General features: G+C 39.6%; 1 long non-coding RNA gene across 1 annotated transcript in view; it reads left to right on the top strand.

Moving 5' to 3' along the window:
• LOC142444728 (uncharacterized) overlaps window positions 1–12,092 on the top strand; it is a 31,722-nt gene extending 19,630 nt beyond the window's left edge. Inside the window, exons 2-3 of the long non-coding RNA XR_012783926.1 lie at window positions 2,058–2,125; window positions 9,473–12,092. This is a non-coding gene — a long non-coding RNA (uncharacterized LOC142444728). The remainder of the gene's footprint in view (window positions 1–2,057; window positions 2,126–9,472) is intronic.
• The last annotated feature ends 212 nt before the right edge of the window (window positions 12,093–12,304 follow it).

Raw genomic sequence — 12,304 nt, 5'->3', positions numbered from 1 at the left:
ACTTAACAAAATTACACACACACACACACACACACACACACACGCTCTTATAATCCCAATAAACTCGGGGAAGGTGAGAAGAGGAGGTGCTTACCAGCTTTGGCATAGAGACATGCATTAAAAGGAAATGAACAGTTGGTGCGTTCACTGCAGGTAGAACCTACTGAAATACAGCTGAAGCACTCCAGACTAGAACCTAGAATCAAGAGGAAAGCTGTTAGGACCTGTTAGGACAGGGGTGGCGAACCTTTTTTCCTGCCAAGGACCATTTGTTAATTTATAGCATCACTCATGGGCCATACAAAATTATCAACTTATATTTGTTTGTAGTGTCATCGAATTAGTTCTGACCCACAGCGACCCTGTGCACAACAGAACTAAACACTGCCTGTTCCTGTACCAGCCTCACAATTGTTCCTATGCCTGAGCCCATGGTTGCAGCCACTGTGCCAATTTATCTCCTTGAGGGCCTACATCTTTTTGGCTGCTCTTCTGCTTTACCAAGCATGAGGTCCTTCTCCAGGGACTAGTCTCTCCTGAAACATGTCCAAAGCATGTAACAAGAAGCCTTGCCAGCCTGTCCTTTTAGCAGTTTGTCCTTTTAGCAGTCCATGATGTTTTCCTTATATTTTGCCTACACCAGAATTCAAATGCACTGATTCAACTTCAGTCTTCCTTATTGCACATGCATATGAGGCAATGGAAATTACCATGGCATGGGTCAGGCACACCTTAGTCCTAGAAATAACATTGATGCTTTTTAATACTCTACAGAGGTCTTGTGAAGCACACTTACCTAATGCAACATATCCTTTGATCTTTTTACCATGGGCTAAATCAATGACATTATAAACAGAAAGTGCTTGTGTTCCTGGAAGATAACTGTCTACCATAAAATAACAAATATGTCTCTAAAGGGGAAGCAGAGACAGATAGGAAACATAGATTCAGGAATGAATTTGGGGCTCGCACTTAATCCTAGCTCTAACCTAAGCACAATTAGTTCTAACAACATGGCCCTGCTTGATACTCACCCTCATGAAGAAAACACAGGAGATATGGGTGCTATAGTAAAGTGTGGTGAAGAAATTAGATGGTACGCAGCTGTCCGAAGGAGGGGTTTGGATCAGAACATACATTGTGAAACTCTGATTTGCAGAAGGCTATGGATAAGAGTGGAAGCCCAAATGACCATGAACAGGAGCTACACATGGAATAAGCCTTCAGTGATTTCCCTCTGACCATAACTGAGGAATGGGAATAACCTGGTTACCAGACAAAGAGTATTATAGAGATGGTTTTAGATGAAAATGACAAATATGACATAAACGGTTAAAACATTGTCATTTGGTCTCCATTTTTAAAAAATCAGTTTATTGGAGTCTCATACAACTTTGATCACAACCAAGCACATTTGTACATGTGTTGCCATCATCAATCTCAAAACATTTGCTTTCTACTTGAGCCCCTGGTAGCAGCTCCTCATTTTCCCCCTCCCTCCCCACCCACCCATGAACTCATGATAATTTATAAATTATTATTATTTTGTCATGTCTTACACTGTCCAATGTCTCCCTTCACCCACTTTTCTGTTGTCCATCTCCCAGGGAGGGGGTTAAATGTAGATCCTTGTGATCAGTTCCTCCTTTCTACCCCACCTTCGCTCCACCCTCCCAGTATCGCCACTCTCATCACTGTGCCTGAGGGGTTCATCTGTCCTAGAGTCCCTGTGTTTCCAGTTCCTATCTGTACCAGTGTACATCCTCTGGTCCAGCTGGATTTGTAAGGTAGAAATGGGATCAGGATAGTGGGGGGAAGGAAGCTTTTAGGAACTAGAGGAAAGTTGTATGTTTCACTGGTGCTACACTGCACCCTGACTGGCTCATCTCTTCCCCACATTGGTCTCCCTTTTGATACACTTTGAGATTGATCTGTTTATTCACTATTTCCTGTGTTGTTGACTTTTTTCCCCTCAAATTGGGGCTAATCTCTGTTGTGTTTTGTGATTGTTGGTAGCCTTCTTGACTCTCTGATATGTATTTTTCTACCTTTTTCAGTACAGGAAACCCAGGATGGATAAATCTATAGGGATCATAACCAGAATAAGAGTTCCTGGACATTACAGGTAAGGGAGGATAAGGAGTGGGTAATAGGGAGCTGATATCAAGGAGTATAAGAAAATAAAATGTTTTGAAACTGACTGTGGTAGCAATTGTACAGCACTGCTTGATAATAACTGAACTACTGAATGGTATGCTGTCTAGACTATGTCCTAATAAAACGGTTTGAAGGAAAAAAAATCACTGGGTAATTGAAGTAATAATAAACACAATAAAAGTCCCTTGAAACAAATGAAAACAAAATATAACATATCAAAATTTCTGGTGCACAGCAAAAGCCGTATTCAGAGGGCACTTTAAACCAATAAGCACACATATTAAAAAGGCAAGAAGAATTAAAATAAACACCTGACCACTCAACTGAATCAATTGAAAAATGACAAACAAAATAAGATCTCAAACACTAGAAAAGAAGAAATAATAAAGATTAGAGATAAATAAATTAGAAAATAAAAGAACTATAGAAAAAATTAACAAGACCAGAAGTTAGCTCTTTGAAAGATTAGCAAAATTAATACACCACTAGAAAATCTAACAAAGGAAAAGAAAAAGGCAAATATTACAAATAAGAAATGAAACAGATGACATTAGAAGAGAACTGAGATATTTAAAAATACACACTATAAAAAACCACACTCCAGAGGTTTGAACATCCAAGAAAAATGGATCCAATCTAGAAATGCATTATCTACCTTAATTCCACAGATTGATGTAAAAAATCTCAACAAGCCTAAAACAAGAGAATAAATAGATCTGGTCATAAAAAACTCCAACATCAAGCCCAAGACCAGATGGTTTTACCAGAGAATTCTACCAAGCATTTAGAGAAGAGTTAACACCAATCCTACATGAATTATTTCACAATATACAGATGATATTATATTACCAAACTCATTTTATTCAAGCAAGTATAACCCTGATACCTAAGCCAGACACAGGCATCATGAGACATTGAAATTATAGACCACTATCTCTGATGAATATAGTTATCAAAATTTTCAACAAAATTCTAGCCAAAAAAATTAAATGAAACTTCAAAAAAAGACATTACAATCAAATCAAGTGAGATTAATATCCAATGTACAAGGATGGTTTGATATTAGGACAATAATCAATGTAATTCACCACATAAGCAAAATAAAGAATAAAAACCATATGATTATATCAATCAATGTAGACAAGGCATTTTATAAAATTCAACATCCATTCTAGAAAAAAACACTCAGTAAAATAGGAATTGAAAAATAATTCACAATATAATTAAGGTCAGATATGCAAAACCAACGGCATCTCACTTAATGGAGAGAAACTGAAAACATTCCCCACTTCAAACAGGAAGTAGGCAGGGTTGCCCTTTATTACCACTCTTATTTAATAAGTTCTAGTGATTTTAGTAAGAACTATAAAACATCAAAAAATATAGTAAAGGCATCCACATTGACACAAAAGAAACAAAACTCTATTTGCAGAGGATACAATCCTATATATAGAAAAACCAAAAGATCCAATTAAAAAATTGCTGGCACCAATTGAAAAATTTGGTAAAATAGCAGGCTTAAGACCAACATAGAGAAATCAGTTAGAGTCTTGTACATTAAAGTTGATGAGACTGCAAAGGAAATTAAAAGACTATCATTTACAATAACCCAAAAGGTAATATATCAAAGAATACATCCTAACAGAGAAACAGTAACAGATTTATACAAAGAAAACTATATCACTCTTCTATCAGAAACCATAGAGACATACACAAATGGAACAATGTCCTTGTGCTCCTGGCGAGGAAGACTAAATATAGTGAAAATGTCCATATTACCAAAAACACTTCATAAATTCAGTGCAATTTTAATCCAAAATCCTGCACAATTCTTAAAAGAAATGGAGAATTGGAAAAACGAATCACAAACTTTATAGAGAACAAAAAGAAAATTAAGGTAAATAAAACACTATTAAAAAGTGAAAAAGTAGAAAGTCTTTTACTCCAAGACTTTAAAACCTATTATACAGCCATGTTAATCAAACATACTGGTACAATAACAGATATAAAGTTCAATGTATTAGAATCGAGAACCCAGTAACACAACCAAAGTACCTACAGATACCTTTGATAAAGGACTAAAACACATCAAGTAGGGAAGAGATCGCCTTTCAACAAATGATGGTAGAAAATCAGACCCATACCTCTCACCATGTACAAAAATGAACTCACAATGGATTAAAGACCTGCTACATGTAAGTCCCAGAACCATGAAGACCACCGATGGGAAATAGGGCCAACTTATGGGCTCTAATACACAGGCGTAAACACACTGGAGAACATGATGAGCAATCCATGCAACAGAGAAGACGGACACCTAAAAATATGACATGCATATTAGGAGACTTCATCAAAATAGTTAAATGTCAACCCAAAGATTGGGAAAATATATTTTGCAATGATATATCAGACAAAGGGCTAATTTCAAAAATCTACAGAAAACTCTAACACCCTCCCAATTATCATGACCCCAATTCTACCTTGCGGACCTCGTTAGACCAGAGGATGTACAGTGGTGCAGTGGGGACCTGGAAACACAGGGAATCTAGGACAGACAAACCCCTCAACACCAGCGGTGGGAGTGGCGACACCGGGAGGGAAGGGGGTGTAGAAAGGGAGAACCGATCTTGGAGATCTATGTGTGACCTCATCTCTGGGAGATGGGCAATGGGAGGGTGGGTGAGGGGAGATGCCGGGCAGTGTAAGATAAGATAAAATTATTTATAAACTATTAAGGGAGCAGGGGGAAGGGGGAAGCAGGGAGGGAGGGGCAGGGGGAAAAAAAAGGAAACCGAGCCAATTCCAGGAACCCAAGTGGAAGACGAATTTTGAGCATGATGAGGGCAACGAGGGCAATGTATAAGGGTGCTTTACTCAACTGATGTATATATGGATTGTGATAAGAGTTGTATGAGCCCCAATAAAAAGATTTATTAATTAAAAAAAGAAAACTGTAACATCTTATCAATGCAAATAATCCAATAAAAATTGGCATAAAACATGAATACTTTACTAAGATGACCTCTGGGTAGCCAATAAACATTAGCAAAATAGATAAACTAAAACAAGATACCTAAAAAAACCAGAAAATAATAAATGCTAAAGTGGGTGTGGAGAGATTAGAATGCTCATACACTGCTGGTGGGTTTACAGAACTGTAAAACCACTATGGAAACCAGTATGGAACTTCCATAAACAAACATAAATACAAATACCTTATGGCCCTGCAATCTCTCGACTTGGTAAATGCTCTAAAGAAAGCCAAAACACCAACAGACACCTACAGTTATTGTAGCAATTTCTATAATACTAAAGAGATGGAAGCAATAAAAAACTCTAATTAGAGAAGAATGGAGAAACACGGTATAGTCATACAATGGAATATTATGAACCATTACAAAATGATCCATCTGTTAAACAGCTTAAGACATGGACAAAATTAGAATAGTATGCTCACCACAGCTAATCTCATAAAGATAAATATTTTATGACACCATTCTTATAAAGAAAAGAAAAATGCTTTTCACACCAAAAGATAACTTTTAAAGACTATGAGGAGGACAAGGCTGGGAAAAGGAAGGGGCAAGAAACGATGGAGAAAGGCAGGAATGAAAAGGACCCACATACTGGGGGATGGAGCTGACTTACTGGAACTCCGTTACTGACTTGATGAGATGGGCTGTGAAGCTCAAAGAATATGCTTCTCCTTGTAACTATATTCCACACACAAGAGAGGGAAAACATGTATCTATATAAATAAAACCCAAAATAAATAGTCAAAGTTAAGCTTTAAAAGAGTGAGAGAGAACTTCCAGGAAGATGGCGATGAGTAACAGACCAGAGGGACTCCACAGAAATCAGCGCAGGAGTTCCTAAGAGGGCAATTCCACACTGCCAGGTTGCAGGAGGAGCATCATAAAGATAAGAAGACACAGACCCACTAGGTTTTGAGGAACTGGGGGCTTCTGGCTTACCACAGTGGAGGCTGGCTAGGGTTTGACCTTAGCCCTGCCACTGTATTGGCCAGAGTCGGGACCATTTGGAGCCAGCGCAGGGGCTTTATCTCAACACGGTGGCAAACAATTGGAGGATGAATAACTGCATTGCAAAAGGGCTGCGCACTGGCCTAGATCAGAGATGAAATTAGGAAATTTCTAGAACCGAGGAGAATGAGAGCATGACGTACCAAAACCTATGGGACACAGCAAAGGCAGGTATCAAAGGAAGTTTCATAGTAATACGTGCACACATGAAAAAGGAAGAGAGACTCATGATTGATATGCTGGCACAAAATTTACAACTAGAGCAGAGTACACAGGACAATTCTACTAATAGTAAAAGAAAGAAAATAATAAAAATCAGGGCTGAGATTCAGGAGAGAGAAAATAAGAAAACTATGGAAAAATTAATGCTGCTAAAAGTTGGTTCTTTGAAGGGATAAACAGAATCAACAGATGGCTGGCAAACCTAACCAAAGAAAGGAGGGAACAAATTTCAATAAAGGGTGAGGGATGAAAGAGGAGACATTACAACGGACCCTAATGAAATCAAAAGGCTAATTATACAGTACTATGAAGGACTGTATTCCAATGAATTCAACAACTTGGAAGGCATGGACAAATTCTTGGAAAACAATCCCTCCCTATGGACGTCAAAATCGCAAAAGACCCATAACAATAGAAGAAATAGGCAGTTATCAAGGGATTACCAACAAAAAAATCCCCTGGATCAGATGGCGTCACAGGAGAATTCTACCAAGCATTAAGGGAAGAACTGACACAAATCCTATGCAAACTCTTCCAGAACATAGAAACAGATGGCAAACTCCTTCTATGAAGCTAATAGAACTCTGATTCCGAAACCGGGCAGGGATCCCACAAGAATCAAGAACTACAGATCAATATCCCTAATGAACATTGATGAAAAAAATCCTTAACAAAATCCTTGCCAACAGAATATAAAAGTATATAAAACAAATAATTCACCATCAAGTGTGATTCATACCAGGGATGCAGGGATGGTTCAGCATACGAAAGACAATTAGTATCATTCACCACATTGACATGAAAAACTACAAGAACCACATGATAATATTGATAAATGCAGAAAAAGCATTAGACAACATCCAACACCAATTCCTGTTTAAGACACTTGAGAAGACAGGAATGGAAGAAAAATTCCTCAAGATAATACAAGCTATATATGAAAAACCAACAGCCAACGTGGTAGTCAATGGAGAAAAGACAGACACAATCCCACTGACAAAGTGGACCAGACAAGGATACCCCTTATCCCCACTTTTATTTAGCATTGTACTGGAAGTTTTAGCTAACATTATAAGGCAAAGAAAAGACATCAAAGGTATTTGCCTGGGGAAGGAAGAAGTGAAACTATCGCTATTTGCAGATGATATGATTTTATATGTGGAAAATCCCAAAAGCCCCACAAGGAGAGTGCTGGAAGCAATAAAGCAGTTTGGCAGAATGGCAGGATACAAGATCAACAAACTTCTGTCTATCAGACTGCTATCCACATCAGATAAGACCACAGAAGAGGAGATCAAAAAGGTGGTACTCTTCACAATAGCCAAGTACAAATTGAAATATGTAGGGATATACCTGACTAAAAAGACAAAAGATCTATATGGGGAGAACTACAGAACACTATTACAAGAAACCAAGCGTGAGCATAACAAATGAAAGAATATCCCAGGCTCGTGGATTGGAAGACTCAATAAAGTAAAAATGTCAGTTCTGCCCAAGGAACTATATAAGCTTAGTGCAATCCCAATACAATTACCCTCATCTTTCTTCAAAGAAATGGGAAATCTGATTACCAATGTCATATGGAGAGGGAAGAAGCCCAGAATTAGCAGAGAACGCCTCAAGAAGGACACAGTGGGAGAAGCTGCTTGCTTTACCTGATTTTAGTACATATTATATAGCCACAGTGGTCAAAACCACATGTTATTGGTACAATGACAGATACTCAGACCAATGGAAAAGAACTGAAAACCCAGAAATAAAATCATCAGCATACAGATAACCGATCTTTGATAAGAGCCAAAAAATATCAAAAATACCCTTTTCAACAAGTGGTGCTGGAAAAAAATGGATATTTACCTGCAGAAAAATGAAGTAAGACCCTTATCTCGCTCCATGCACAAGAATGAACTCAAGGTGGATCACAGACCTGAAGGTAAAACCCCAAACTATTAGGGCCATCAATGAGGGAATTGTGACAAACCTGAAAACTTTGGCGCAGGGACTATACAGGCTATCAGAAACAGGGAAGAACACAAATACAGATGGGTCACAAATTGACAAGTGGGATATATTGAAAATAAAACACCTGTGTACATTCAAAGAATTCACCAAGAGAGTAATACGAGCGCCCAAGGACTGGGAAAACATCTTTAGCAATGACACATCAGACAACGGCCTTATTACTAAAATCTACAATACTCTGCTAGTTTCCAAAAACAAAAAAAACAAATTGCCCACTGAGGAGGTGGACAAAGGATCTGAACCAATGTTTCACAGGGGCAGAAATCCGAGTAGCCAATAAACATACGAGAAAATGTTCCTGATCATTAGTCCCAAGAGAATTAAATTAAAACGACAACACCTAACAGCTTCAAAGATAGTCCAAGTCAAAAAATCAGAAAGCAACAAGTGTTGGAGGGGCTGTGGGGAGAAAGGAACTCTCATCCACTGCTGGTGGGCCTACAGGTATGTACAGCCACTGTGGAAATCAATATGGTGAAATCTAAAAGAGATGGAGATTGAGCTACCATATGACCCAGCAATCCCCCTACTGGGCATATACCCAGAAGAGGCAAGAAACAAACCATGGCCAGACATGTGTGCTCCAATGTTCATTGCGGCACAGTTCACAATTGCAAGAAGTTGGAAAGAACCCAAATTTCCATCAACTGACGAGGGGATTAAAAAACTGGTACATACCAGTACTACGCATTGCTAAAAAGCAGTGATGAATGCAGGAAGCACATTGCCGCATGGGAAGAACTGGAGGAAATTATGCTAAGCAAAGTAAGCCAAGCACAAAAGGACAAGTAAAACATGAGTCTGCTGAGGTAAACTTACCAAAAAAATGCAAAAGAGGCATAGGGAAAAAGGTACTGTATACAAACATTCCTGGGGTGAGGTCCAGGTAGTATGGCAGGGGCCAGACCAAATCCAGGGATACATATGGCAGTTAACTAAAAAGGAGGAGGGGAAAAAAAAAGAAGTGGGTAGCGAGGGAAGAAGGCACTAACCCACCCAAGTGGAGGGTATTGTTTATATCTCCACAGGGAAAGAGGGACCAGACTTCAACCTGGTGCTCCAAGATGTGAATGCAACATACGGCATGAAGCAGGGAACCAGTAAAGAGGTCTGAGGGGCCAGCCCCAATCCCAACTACGTGGACAGCCACCCCTCCCCACAGAAGAATTTACTTCAGAGGACAGCACTGAGGCAACAGCTGAGGGAGAGGGACATGTCTGATCAGGGCACATGGAGCAAATGAAGCGGGAGGAAGAGAGAGTGGTGCACACCCTGGCCCACCAGGCCTTGAAGACGATATTATGCTCAGAGCAGCCAATGCAGAGAGTACCATATGGCTGGCCTCACTATGAGACACAACATCCCTCACTGACCCATAGCCCTACAGGGGACAACACTAGAGACACAGTGTGGGAATTGCACCCGATCTGATCCCACCACACCGAGGCAAAACACTAAGGGTGTGCAACAGAACAGCAAGGCAAGGAAGTCCTGAGGGAATACCAAAAATAGACTTTGGGATCAGGGCATGGCATTCCATCAGACCCCAGTGGAAAACACTCCTAAAGGTCAACAAACAGACCTTAAATTATTTACAGGCTTTTCTTTTTTTGTATTTGTTTTTTTTTTGTTGTTATTGTTTTGTTGCTTTGTTTTGCTCTGTCTTGTTTTTGTGCATATTATTATCTCTGCAGGTCTATCTAGATAAGATAGGCTGGATAAACAATCTGGAGGAGAAAACAATGGGACTGATAGTTCCAAGGGAAGATGGGAGAAGGGGCGGTGGGGGAAAGGAAGTGGTGTTAACAAACCCAGGGACAAGGGAACAACAAGTGATCCAAAATCAGTGGTGAGGAGGGTGTAAGAGGCCTGGTAGGGCTTGATCAAGGGTAATGTAATGAAGAGGAATTACTGAAACCCAAATGATGGCTGAGCATGATAGTGGGACAAGAGGAAAGTAAAAGGAAATAGAGGAAAGAGCTAGGAGGCAAAGGGCATTTATAAAAGTCTAAATACAGGCATGTACATATGTAAATATATTTATATATGATGATGGAGAAGTAGATTTATGTGCATATATTTATAGGTTTAGTATTAAGGTAGCAGATGGACATTGGGTCTCCACTTAAGGACTCCCTCAATACAAGAACACTTTGTTCTATTAAACTGGCATTCCATGATGCCCACCTTCCCAACACAATCAATGAAGACAAAGCGGGTGCATAAGCAAATGTGGTGAAGAAAGCAATGGTATCCAGCTGTGAAAAGATATACCATCAGGGGTCTTAAAGGCTTGAATGTAAACAAGCGGCCATCTCGCTGAGAAGCAACAAGGCCCACATGAAGGAAGCACACCAGCCTATATGATCACGAGGATCAGGTATCAAAGAACAAAAAATCATATCATAGTGAATTAGGGAGAGTGTGGAGTGGGGACCCAAAGCCCATCTGTAGGCAACTGGACATCTCCTTAAAGAAGGGTCGCGGGAAAGAGATGAGCTAGTAAGGGTGCGTTGTAGCAACGATGAAACATACAACTTTCCCCTAGTTCACGGGTGTCAAACTGGCGGCCCCGGGCCCCATGCTGCCACCAAGGTAACATTTTGTGGCCCATGATGCTCTGAAATAAAATGAAAATATTAAAAAATGTTATGAAGAAAATAGCGCTTAGGGGGAATCGAGGCAATACCGTACACATAATTCCCTCGTTATCCCTTCAACTATTGAAGACGAGTGTGCACGTGGCCCAGTGCCTTTCCTGGGGACCTGTGGATGTGAATAGACACTCTATAACCCAGTTCCGGCGACATTTGGAAGTGATAAGTCTGCCACTCTCAGTGTCACCTAATGCAAACAGATCCCAATAGCAAAAAGGTTAAAAAGAACACTCTGAGTTGTGCTGATATGAGTTATACCTAGCAGCAGCGCTAGTTCACATTTTTAGAGGGAAGCCATTGTGTGAGCAATTATTTTCGTCCATGAAATTAAATAAAATGGCATATAGATCAAGATTAAAGGAGAAACATCTATCTGCCTTAATGAAGATTGTCTGTTCTCAGTCTTTGAATCCAGATATTGGAAAACTAGTAGGAAGAAAACGCTGACATGTTTCGGGTAAAAAAGAATAATTTTAGTTTTATAAATACATTAAATAAAATTAATGTTTAAATAAAAGCAATTATATAGTGTTTTAATTATCTTATCCATATTCCTGAATCCTCACTTCAAAATATAAATTTAACAAAATTTGTAAATGTGATGTGGCCCACATGAATCTTGCCTGTTGCACCCAATGGCCCGCGTTTTGAGTTCGACACCCCTGCTCTAGTTCTTTAATGCTTCCTCCCCCCACTAGCATGATCCCACTTCTGTCTTACAAATCCAGCTAGACCAAAGGATGTCCACTGGTACAGAAAAGAACTGGAAACAGGGAATCCAGGATGGGTAATCCCTTCAGGACAAGTGGTGAGAGTGGCGATACCGGGAGGGTGCAGGGAAGGTGGGGTAGAAAGGAGGAACTGATCACAAGGATCTACATATAACCTCCTCCCTGGGGGATGGACAACAGAAAAGTGAGTAAAGGGAGACATCAGACAGAGTAAGACATGACAAAATAATAATTTATAAATTATCAAGGGTTCATGAGGGAGGAGGGTGGGGAGGGAGGGGAAAAATGAGCTGTTACCAGAGGCTCAAGTAGAGAGATGTTTTGAGAATGATGATGGCAATAAATGTGCAAATGTGCTTGACACAATGGATGTATGTATGGATTGTGATAAGAGTTGTATGAGCCCCTAATAAAATGATTTTTTTAAAAAGAGTGCGAGAAGGGTCATAGCCTTGAATCTTCCAGAACCCTT

The sequence above is a fragment of the Tenrec ecaudatus genome, chromosome 4 (genome assembly GCF_050624435.1).
Source record: "Tenrec ecaudatus isolate mTenEca1 chromosome 4, mTenEca1.hap1, whole genome shotgun sequence".
NCBI lineage: Eukaryota > Metazoa > Chordata > Mammalia > Afrosoricida > Tenrecidae > Tenrec > Tenrec ecaudatus.
The sequence above is the reverse complement of the archived record's forward strand: the minus strand, read 5'-3'. Positions and strand labels throughout refer to the sequence as shown.